The 11,758-nt window shown below is 46.5% G+C and overlaps 1 long non-coding RNA gene across 5 annotated transcripts in view; it reads right to left on the reverse strand.

The window, feature by feature from the left end:
- LOC129715570 (uncharacterized) overlaps positions 1-10,681 on the reverse strand; it is a 30,506-nt gene extending 19,825 nt beyond the window's left edge. For 3 of the 5 annotated variants that reach the window (XR_008726528.1, XR_008726529.1, XR_008726526.1), the window contains exons 1-2: positions 10,484-10,681; positions 9,012-9,112 (exon numbers count right to left, since the gene is read on the reverse strand). This is a non-coding gene — a long non-coding RNA (uncharacterized LOC129715570). Of the gene's footprint in view, positions 1-6,475; positions 6,668-9,011; positions 9,113-10,483 lie in introns of all 5 variants that reach the window. The other 2 variants (XR_008726530.1, XR_008726527.1) reach the window with 2 other exon arrangements.
- Between the last annotated feature and the right edge of the window lie 1,077 nt (positions 10,682-11,758).

The raw sequence follows: 11,758 nt of genomic DNA on the forward strand, positions 1-11,758 counted from the left end.
AATAAATGAATAACAGTAAAACTAGGTACAAAGGGCAGCACGGTGCCACAGCGGTAGAGTTGCTGCCTTACAGCGCTTGAGCCTGGGTTCGATCCCGACTACGGGTGCTGTCTGTACGGAGTTTGTACGTTCTCCCTGTGACCTCGTGGGTTTACTCCGAGATCTTTGGTTTCCTCCCCCACACTACAAAGACGTACAGGTTTGTAGGTTCATTGGCTTGGCGTATGTGTAAATTCTCCCTAGTGTGTGCAGGATAGCAGTAATGTGCCGGGATCACTGGTCGGTGCACATTCGGTGGGCAGAAGGGCCCGTTTCCACGCAGTATCTCTAAACTAAACTAAATTAGAACCAAAGTCGGCAGTGCAATCAAAAACACAGTCCATAGAAGATCATGGATCGGTCATACCCTCTACAGGTGCTGCCTGACGTGCTGAGTTTGTCCAGCACGCTGTTTTGCTCAAGATTCCAGCATCTGCAGTTCCTTGTTTCTCCATAGAAAATCATAGTCCAGGTTAATGTTGAGCAATGTTCAAGAGCCTGATGGTTACAGGGAAGCTGTTCTTGAACCTGACAGTCATGGTTTGCAGACTCATATACTGTTTTCCTGCCCCAATGGTTTCTAGTGCAAAACAATGGTCTGGACGAGAAAATATTAAGGAATAAAACCCATAAAATCTTTATCATGTGAACTCCATCACAGGTACTGACCTCCCCGCCATCAAATGGAGGTGGTGCTACCTCAAAAAGGCAGCCAAGATCATCAAGGACCCACACCAGCCTGACTACACTCTTACTTCATTCCTGCCATCAGGAAAAAGGTTTAGGGGTCTGAAAACCATGATGTCCAGTTTCAGGAACAGCTTTTTCCAAAAGAACAATCGGGCTCTCGAACATTACATGTGTAAGAGGGAACTGCAGATGCTGGTTTAAAACAAAGATAGACAAAAAATGCTGGAGTAACTCAGCGGGACAGGCAGCATCTCTGGAGAAAAGGAATGGGTGACATTTTGGGTGAAGTTTGAAGAACTCTCTGAAGTTTGAAGAACTGTCTGAAGAAGGGTCTCGACCCAAAACGCCACCCATTCCTTCTCTCCAGAGATGCTGCCTGTCCCGCTGAGTTACTCCAGCATTTTGTGTTTATTACATTTTGTGAACATTACAAATAGAAACTGAACTTCGAACTACATACTGACATGGTTGCACTTGCATTCAGTATTTTGTTTTGTTTTGCTACATATTGTCAAACCTGTTGTGCTGCTGCAAGTAAAAATGCCAATGTTCTGTTTTGGTACATATGACAATTAAACATTCTTGTCTTTCTTGACCCCCTCAGATAAATAACAAACATCAAGGTGTGACGATGGGTCCAGAACTGAATCATCATCCTTCCACCTCCCTCTGAAGGGTCTCGACCCGAAATGTCACCCATTCCCTCTCTCCCGAGATGCTGCCTGTGCTGCTGAGTTGTTCCAGGTTTATGTGTCTATCTTTGGTTTAAACCAGCATCTGCAGTTCCTTCATACACCTTCCACCTCTCTCCGCAGATGCTGCCCAACCTGCTGAGTTCCTCCAGGAGTTTGTCTTTTACTCACGATTCCAGCATCTGCAGTCTCATGTCACCAATTTGAAGGAGAGATGGCGATCAGTTTATTTTTTAATGATAATTGCTTCATCAATAGCTGACAAGGATGACTTCACCAGCACCATGGAAATCCTGACCTGTTATGATGCAGCAGGTAAGGATATAATTGTTCTGTTGTTGGTTCATATGACAATTAAACACTCTTGACTCTTGTTTGCAAATGAATGTTGATGAGCCAGTAGTGAAACTGCTCTCCTCTTTAAAACTTTGGTTGGATAGGTAGATAGAGTGGTAGAGGCAAGATAGACACAAAACACTCAGCGGGCCAGGCAGCATCTCTGGAAAGAAGGAATGGGTGACGTTTCGGGTCGAGACCCTTCCTCAGACTCAGAGTGGCAGAGAGCTGTATGGATATGCTTGACTTCATTGAGTGGAGCACTGAGTATAAAGGGCCTGTCCCACTTGCCGATTTTTTCGGCGACTGCTGGCGTCATATGAGTGTCGCCAAAATATTTTGAACATATCAAAATGCAGCAGCGACAAAAGAAATGTTGCGACGCTTGAAAAAACACTGCACATTAATACGTCATCACGCCACAAATTATACGGTGACCTGATACATCAGTCAATGATGCCGGCAGTCGCCAAAAAAAATCGCCAAGTGGGACAGGCCCTTAAAAGTCAGGAAGTCATCCTGCAGCTCTATAATGCTTTGGTTAGGCTTTAGTTGGAGTATTGCATGCAATTCTGGTCACCTCTTTACAGGAAAGATTGGAGGTTTCGGAGAGGGTGCAGAAGAGATTTACTGCATTGCTGCCTGGATTAGCTATAAGGAGAGGTTGAACAGACTTGGATTGTTTTCAGTGGAGCCACAAGAGGCTGAGGGGAGACCTGATGGAAGTATATAAAAATATGTGAGGCATAGATAGGGTAGACAGTCAAAACCTTTTTTCCCCAGGGTGGAAATGTCAAAATCCAAAAGGCTTAGCTTTAAGGAGAGAGAGTGGTATTCAAAGCAGATATGTGGGGCAGATTATGTTAGAACAGAGGTTGGTGGGTGCCTAGAACACACTGCCAGGGGTGGTGGTGGAAGCATATACTATAGTGGCATTAAAGAGCATTTTAGATAGGCACCTAAAAATGCTGGGAATGGAGGAATATAGATCATGTGGATGCAGAGAATATTGGTTTAACTTGGCATCCTGTTTGGCACGGACATTGTGGGCTGAAGGGCATGTTCCTATGCTGTACTGTTCTATGCTTAACCAGTGCTATATAAATGGAACCCAATTTAACCACCAGACATTTGGGGGGAGATTTCACTCATGGGTCCAGAAGCAAAAATTAATTCCAAATCCCTTCATATTTTCCCACGTTAATTAGCATTTCCATGCCTCCAGCTCCATTGGAACGAACCCACAAAGGAACACCATGCCTCATTAAACCCAACATCTTTACACCTTTGCTTAATTAACCTTTAACACGTAATTGTAAATAGTGAAGCACTGTGGGATATGATCTTTTTGCCAGATGTCAGACTGGTCATAACTCACTCACGGCAAGAGAAAGTCATTTTATTGGGCAAGTTTGCCCATATCCGAGGCAGATTAGCAGTTATCGACCACTTAGCACCGATTAGAGCAATTGGCTGGGACACTCTTGTAAATCAATTGTTTCGAGCTATGTGTGCATTTCTTTCAAATTATAAGCACTACACAATCTTGGTATTGGTTTATTATTGTCACATGAACTGAGACGCAGCAGAAAAACGTTTTGGTTTGACAGAGTCAAACTGCAGAGGCCAGGAAGAGGACATGACTTCAGACAAACAAGAGGACATGACTTCAGAATAAAGGGACAGAAGTTTAGGGGTAACATGAGGGGGAACCTCTTTACTCAGAGACTGGTAGCGGTGTGGAATGAGCTTCCAGTGGAAGTGGTGGAGACAGGTCCGTTGGTATCATTTAAAAATAAATCGGATAGGCATATGGATGAGAAGGGAATGGAGGGTTATGGTGTGAGTGCAGGCAGGTGGGCCTAAGGGAAAAAAAGTTGTGTCGGCACGGACTTGGAGGGCCGAGATGGCCTGTTTCCATGCTGTAATTGTTATATGGTTATATGGTTATAGGATGGGGTCAGAATGCTGGATCTGTGAGGCAGAGAGCGGCACGGTTGTGCAGCGGTCGAGTCGCTGCCTTATAGCGCTTGCAGCACCGGTGATCCGGGTTCCATCCCGACTACGGGTGCTGTCTGTAGGTAGTTTGTAGGTTCTCCCCATGGCCTGCGTGGGTTTTCTCTGATATCTTCGGTTTCCTCCCACACTCCAAAGACATACAGATATGCAGGTCAATGGGCTTGGTAAATGTAAAAATTGTCCCTAGAGTGTGTAGCATAGTGTTAATATGCAGGATCGCTGGTCGGTGCGGCCCCGGTGGGTCTATTTCCGCGCAAGTTTAAACTAAAGTCATAGAAAGATACAGCATGGAAACAGGCTCTTCAGCCCACCAAATCCACGCTGATAATCAGAGACTAAATTAGTTTAAAGATCCAGCATAGAGGCAGGCCCTTCAGCCCACCGAGTTCACGCCAACCATTGATCACCTGATAATTCTATGTTATCGCATCCACTCCCCACATACTAGGGGCAATTTTCCGAGGGCAAGTCTTTGGGATGTGGGAGAAACTGGAGTAACAAAAGGAAACCCATATGGTCACAGGGAGAACATGCAAACTCCACACTGACAGCATGAGAGGTCAGGATCGAACTGGGGTCTCTGTAGCAGTGAGGCAGCGGGTCTACCAGCTGTGCCACTGTGGCATCACTTACCAGGCCAGAAATAGGTCAACTAACAGGCAAGAGGCTAGATCTCTTCTGCAGAGAAGGATATGGGTGGGCAGCACAGCGACACAGTTGGAACAGCTGCTGCCTCACAGATCCAGCGCCACGACTCCATCCTGACCTCGGCTGCTGTATGCGTGGAGTCTGCACGTTCTCTCTGTGACCCCGCAGGTTTCCTCCGGGTGCTCGTTTCCGCTCACATCCCAAAGACTTGCGGGTTTGTAAGTTAATTAGCCTCTGTAGATTGTTAACCATATAACCATATAACAATTACAGCACGGAAACAGGCCATCTCGGCCCTACAAGTCCGTGCCGAAACAATTTTTTTTCCCCTTAGTCCCACCTGCCTGCACTCATACCATAACCCTCCATTCCCTTCCCATCCATATGCCTATCCAATTTATTTTTAAATGATACCAATGAACCTGCCTCCACCACTTTCACTGGAAGCTCATTCCACACAGCCACCACTCTCTGAGTAAAGAAGTTCCCCCTCATGTTACCCCTAAACTTCTGTCCCTTAATTCTGAAGTCATGTCCTCTTGTTTGAATCTTCCCTATTCTCAAAGAGAAAAGCTTGTCCACATCAACTCTGTCTATCCCTCTCATCATTTTAAAGACCTCTATCAGGTCCCCCCTTAACCTTCTGCGCTCCAGAGAATAATTGTTCCTGATGGGAGGCAATTGCCAGACCCTGGGAGGGTGCGGAGATGGTGGAAAACTTGGCAGGAATAAGGTGGTATTTGTGTGGTGCAAATTGGTGCTTGTTTCTCCATTCCCTACATATCCATGAGTCTATCCAAACACCTCTTCAACCTCACTATTGTATCTACCTCCACCATCACCCCTGGCAGCGTTACAGGCACCCATCACACTGTGTAAAGAAAACCTTGCCTCACATTCATGTCCTTTGTGTTTTGCTACTGAAATAAATAAATAGCAGGCCAGGGTTGTGGGAGGATGCAGATTAGTACATTGACTGATACCTCCGCGAGCTCTTTCTAAACCAGCATCAATGAGCCAGATGGGCAAGTACACCAACGTACAGTTAGGGATTTGTATTCTGCCCTGTGATTCATTCACATCATGTATCCAAATGCTTGGCATGTTTCAACATGGAACATCTATCTTTGCAACAGAACGGTGAATGCAGAGCAGATGTAATTGGAGCTTGATTAATGCATGAACGTTTCGGATTTTTAGTTTCAGCCACTGCCCCAAATTGAAATTTTAATGGTGTATTTTTCCCTCTGCAGTTCATAGATGCTTTCATAAAGTAAGCAGACAATGCCTCCACTTTTTTTTGGAAGTTTAAAGCGGTTCGGTATGTCGCTGAATGCGTGAACAAACTTCTACAAATGCGTTGTAGAAAGTAATGAAAAATGAACTGCATATGCTGGTTTATACTAAAGGTAACACTCAAAATGCTGGAATACCATGGCGAAAATGCAGAGAAAACATAGGGTGATCCGTTGTGGGGGGCGAGGCCACCGAGAACAAAGGGGGACCATTGGGGACTAATTAGAATGGTTTGTCAAGGGCCGGTCCCACTTACGCGACTTTTTTTGCGACTGCCGGCACCCGTCATAGGTCGTTACAGGTCGCCGAAAAATGTCAACATGTTGAAAATCCAGCGGCGACCAGAACAAGGTACGACTCTTTGGGCGACTACTCACGACCATACAGGCTTCACCCCGCGACATGTCGCCAGGTTGTCGCCTGTATGGTCGTGAGTAGTCTCCTTGTCACCCAAAGAGTCGTAGCGTCTTTCTGGTTACCGCTGGATTTTCAACATGTTGAAAATTTTCGGAGACCTATGACGGGTGCCGGCAGTCGCCGAAAAAGTCTCGTAAGTGGGACAGGCCCTTAACTTTGTCGGCAGCCTATATGTGGCCACTCTTTGCATACCTGTACATGCAAAACAAAGGATCCTACTGTGACATGTCACATGTGATTATCATTCATTCACAATGAACTTGAACTAATATGTATATATATTTTAAAATATTGAATCTCTGCAGAATCCCTCGGAAAATAGTAAAGGGATTTCTGACCTGTCACTGCGTGGTTGAGGAAGGCAGCGTTTTATGAGCGATGAATATCATGACCAACGTCTTAGCTGTCTAGTCTTAGACGACCAACGTCTAGTCTTAGCAGGGAGGACTCTCCACCACAGTCATCTTCACTGCTGAATGTATCTGTGATAACATCCGAATAAAATCAGTGCTGGTTACAGGAAGGTTACCCTTCAAGAAACACAAAACAGAGTTAACATGTAGCTAGTCCTCAATTCTTGTCCTACAATTATTTTCAATACCAAAAGCAACATTGTTTCCAGATTACTCCTGGCTCCTTTTACAGAATTTACATTGGTGCAGAAATTAGAAACAAAGAACTGCAGATGCTGGTGACAAGAATAAAAGGACACAATGTACTGGAATAGCTCAGAGGGTCAGGCAGCATCCCCAGAGTCTGAAGAAAAGTCCCGACCCGAAACATAATCTATCCACATTCTACAGGGATGCTGTCTGACCTGCTGAGTTATCCCAGTTCTTTGTGCTGTTTTTTTTAATAGAACAGTACAGCACAGGAACAGGCCTTTCAGCCCACAATGTCCGTGCTGAACATTGTGCCAAGTTAAAGTAATCTCCTCTGCCTGCGTGTGATCCATGTGCCTATCCAAAAGCCTCTTAAACGTTACTATTGTATCGGCCTCCACCACCACCCCGGCAGTACATTCCAGACACTCATCTCTGTGTATAAAAGCTTTCCCTTGCACACCTTCTTTAAACTTTGCCCCTCTCACCTTAGAGTTATGCTATTAGTGGGAGAGTCTAGAACAAGAGGCCAGAGCCTCAGAATAGAAGAACGTACTTTGGTCATGAACGTACTGATGAATCTGTGGAATTCATTGCCACAGACGGCTGTGGAGGCCGTCAATGGATATTTTTCAGGCGGAGATTGTCAGATTCTTGTCAGATTGTCAGATTCTTGATTAGTCAGAGGTTATGAGGCGCAGATAGGAGAATGGGGTTGAGAGGGAAAGATCTATCAGCCATGATTGCATGGTGGAATAAACTTGATGGGCTGAAAGGCCTAATTCTGCTCCGAGAACTTATGAACATGACATTGCAGAGAAAACAAACCAAGTTCTTCCAACCTCTTATCTCTAACACCCTCTAATCCAAGCATCATTCTGGTAAACCTCCTCTGCACCCTTTTCAAAGCCTCCCACATCCCTCCTGTAATGGGGCGACCAGAACTGCCACAACACTCCAAATTTGGTCTAACCAAAGTCTTCCTTTGTGCTCACATTATTAACATGATGTTGCCACAGTTACTAGCTCTGGAGGAGAGTTTCACAGCTGCACAGCTCTCAGTGAAGAGGATTCTATTCCCCAACAGGATCAGTCTCCTATTTTTAAAGTAGACACAGTGCTGGTCAAAGGAGGTTACCCTCAAGAAACACAAAACAGAGTTAACAGGTACAGTCCCTCAATTCTTGTCACAATTATTTTCAATACCCAAAGACATGTTTAAAGGATAGAAACGGTAGATGTTGGTTTACCACAAAAGACACAAAGTGCTGGAGTAAATCAACGGGTTAGGCAACATATCTGGACAACATGGATTGGTGATGTTTCGAGTCTGAAAAAGGGTCCCAACCCAAAAAATCACCTGCCCCTGCTCTCCGGAGATACTGCCTGATCCACCGAGAATGCATCACCTGTGGTGGTGGTGGAGGCAGATGGTGGTGTTTAAGAGGTTTTTAGAAAGGCACATAGAAGTGCAGGGAATAGAGGGATATGGATTATGTCCAGGCAGATGAGATTAGTTCAGCTAGGCATCATGTTCAGCATAAACATTGTGGGCCGAAAGGCCTGTTTTTGTGTTGTACTATTCTATGTTCATATAGTTCTCAACATTGCAGTGTATCAGTTCCACAGTGGAGTAGATGTCAATCGGACAGTACTAGTTTATGGAAGGGCCATTCAGTACCCGGATAAGGGTGGCACAGCAGTAGAGTTGCTGCCTTGCAGTGCAAGAGAATGGGTTAAATCCTGACTATGGGTGCTGTCTGTACGCAGTTTGTACAGCCTCTGTGACCATGTGGGTTTTCACGGGGTGCTTCGGTTTCCCCCTACACTCCAAAAGACATGCAGGTTTGTAGGTTAATTGGCTTATGTAAATTGCCACTAGTGTCCGGGATAGAACTAGTGTATGGGCCATCGTTGGTCGGCATGGGCTCGGTGTGCCGAAGGGCCTGTTTCCACGCTGCATCTCTAAAACTAAAACTAAACTGAGGGGAATAAGCTGTTTCTGAGCCTGGTGGTGTGTGCTTTCAAGCTTCTGCACCTTCTATAGGACAGGAGCAATAACAGTAAACTAATCTGAGTATGAAAGCACTTCTGGAGAAAATGGATAGGAGACGTTTCAGGTTGTGACCTTTCTTTAGAGTCAAAACGTCACCTATCCATTTTCTCCAGAGATGCTGCATCTGAGTTACTCAGCATTTTGTGTCTGCCTTTGGTATAAACCAGCAGTTCCTTCTTATTACATTGAGTCTGAAAGATTTAATTAGAAATTTACCTTATCAGTTGAGCTGTGCATTTTGTATTATGCAGTGGAACAGAAGTATGTTCAAAGAACAATTCATCATCGAAAGAGTCCTGAGCAACACCACAGGAGATCTGTCGTACAACATACAAAAATAGTCGTTTCACATAACATACAGAAATATCACAGTTGCCTACAGATACAGACAGATCTGCTCTGAGGTGAACTTTACGTAATCCTCTCTTTGAGGCAATGGTGAATGGGTGGACAAGTGCGCAGCATTAAATCAAAATCAAACCAAAACCTGCACTTCCCCCAACAGTGACACCAGCACAATTTTGGCACTGTCTTTAAGAGTTGGAACATTACCCAATTACCCTGGCTGGTAAGCCTAAAACTATGGCTCCAATCATCACCATAAATGGCAGCCAATACCTCAATACAAAACTAAAATAGCATACTGTTTCCTTTACATCATACAGAAACTATGCTTCACTCTTATTCATTTAACAGATATGCACACAGTGGTTAAAACTGTAAGTTGCAGAATGGCATTCCGTGGTGCTAACAATCCTCTGTTGTACAGGTGACTGAATAGAAACATTTCATGACAAAATTATATAGTGATCAATTTAATTTAACCACAAGGCGACGGATCATTTAGGTTGCAACTTCAAGGTCTGTCCGTGCAGGGGGAAGGGGGACAGCAACGAGACAATGCAACGAGCAAACACTCATTCACACAAAGAGGGGTTTACCGATGTAGATCAGCTGACATCTAGAGCAGCGGATGCATTAGATGAGGTTGGAGGAGATACAGGTGAACCTCTGTCGCACCTGGAACGACTGCTTGGGTCCTTGAATTGAGTCGAGGGGGGAGGTAAAGGGACAGGTGTTGCATTTCTTGCGGTTGCAATGGAAAGTGCCCGGGGTGGGGGTGGTACGGGAGGTAAGGGAAGAATTGACAAGGGAGTTGCGGAGGGAGCGGTCTTTGCGGAAGGCAGACATGGGGGGGAGATGGGAAGATGTGGCGAGTGGTTGGGTCATGTACGTCTGAAGAAAGGTTTCAGCCCGAAACGTTGCCTATTTCCTTCGCTCCATAGATGCTGCCGCACCCGCTGAGTTTCTCCAGCATTTTTGTGTAACCACTCATTCACACATTTAGCTCTAAGAACAGCACTCCCTTCCATCACATCACAATAGGCACCTTGCCCTTGGAAGACACAATAACACTATCCATAGGCTGGACGGGGAACAATTTTTTTTCTGACGGGACCCACTTTGCAGCAAGCTGCACAGTCCAGCAACTACAATACGCCACACTGTCACCATGCAATGCTCCAAACATTCATTTCTAAATGCACCTGACAGTTTACAGTCAAAACATGGAAGTGCAGCCCAGTGCAATGTCACTGTACAATGAAACGCACTCCAATGTCAATATGCACTTTTGCATTCAAGACAATCAGATCCCACTTTGTTTGGAAATTGAAAGAAGCACATACAGGGGTTTGGAGGAAGATGGGTCTTTGCAGCTGTGCTCCCTCAGGCTGCACTCACTCCTTGGTGGGTCCCTGTGGTGCGTGCCTGCTGGAGACTGCAGCCCCCTGCAACCAGCTCAGTGCAGCTGCATTGTGGCTTCAGCCAAGTGGCATCCATTACTGCCTGGGAATCCCTGGCTCAGCCCCAGCGCGCCCGCAGGAAGTCCCGCCCCTGCACACCACCCATTGGCCACCCCGATGTCATACATCCGCCAGGCCCGCCTCCCCACCGCGTCTATTGGTCGACAGCGCCGCGGGGGGCGGGGTCTCCTGAGCGGCAGCGCCGTCCGCCATTGGCCGGGCCGGCTGCCAGTCACTCGACCCGACCCCCCCGCTTCCGCTCAGCGCACAATGACCAAAGATCTTTGAGCAGAGCTATAGATGTTTGACAATGACAGCGGGAGAAGGGGCGGGGAAAGATGGAGATAGTGTGTGAGAGAGAGAGAGAAAGAGTGTGTGAGAGAGAGAAAGAGAGAAAGAGAGAGAGTGTGTGAGGGGAAGAAAGTGAGAGAGAGGGAGTGAGTGAGTGAGGGGGAGAGAGAATGAAAGAGGGTGGGGGCGAGGGAGAATGAGGGGTTAGGGAAGAGGGGAGATAACTGGTGTGAGAGGGAGCGAGTAAGTGGTTTGGGGAGAATGAGGGTGTGAGGGGCGAGAGCTTGGAGCGAGGGTTAAGGGAGAACTGCGGTGCTGGCTCGAAGGGCCAAATGGGGTCCTCCTGCACCTATGTTTCTATGGTAACTTTGGGCGAGGGTGTGAGGGGGAGTGTATTGGGGAGTACATGGGGTGAGGGGCAGAGTGAGGGTGTGGGGACGATGGGTCGGGGAGCATGAGGGAAGAGCTTGGAGTGAGGGTAAGAGGTGGAGTAGTGGGAGAAGATTAGGGGTACGAGGGGTGTGGGAGTTTGAGGTTATGGGGAAGAGCACAAGATCAAGGGTAGGACGGTGAGGGGGTGGGAAGCGTGAGTTGAGGGTTAGGAGGTCAAGGGGAGGGAGCCTGAGGGCTAGCTGGGCAATGAGGGATGGTAGGTGGGGGATATTAAATGACACAAGGGACCACAAAGTGGCGTGAGCCAGTTGGACCACAGGGTAAGATGCACTAAGGTGAACCATAAAGTAGTGTGCACAAGGATGGGCAGAAGGAACCACAAAATGGTGGCACAAAGTGGAGTGCACAAGAGGGACATAAAATGGGGTGCGCAAGTTGGACCAGTAAGTAGGGTGCACAAGGTTCGGGACATTA

This window comes from Leucoraja erinacea, unplaced genomic scaffold, assembly GCF_028641065.1.
Source record: "Leucoraja erinacea ecotype New England unplaced genomic scaffold, Leri_hhj_1 Leri_125S, whole genome shotgun sequence".
NCBI classification, from domain to species: domain Eukaryota; kingdom Metazoa; phylum Chordata; class Chondrichthyes; order Rajiformes; family Rajidae; genus Leucoraja; species Leucoraja erinaceus.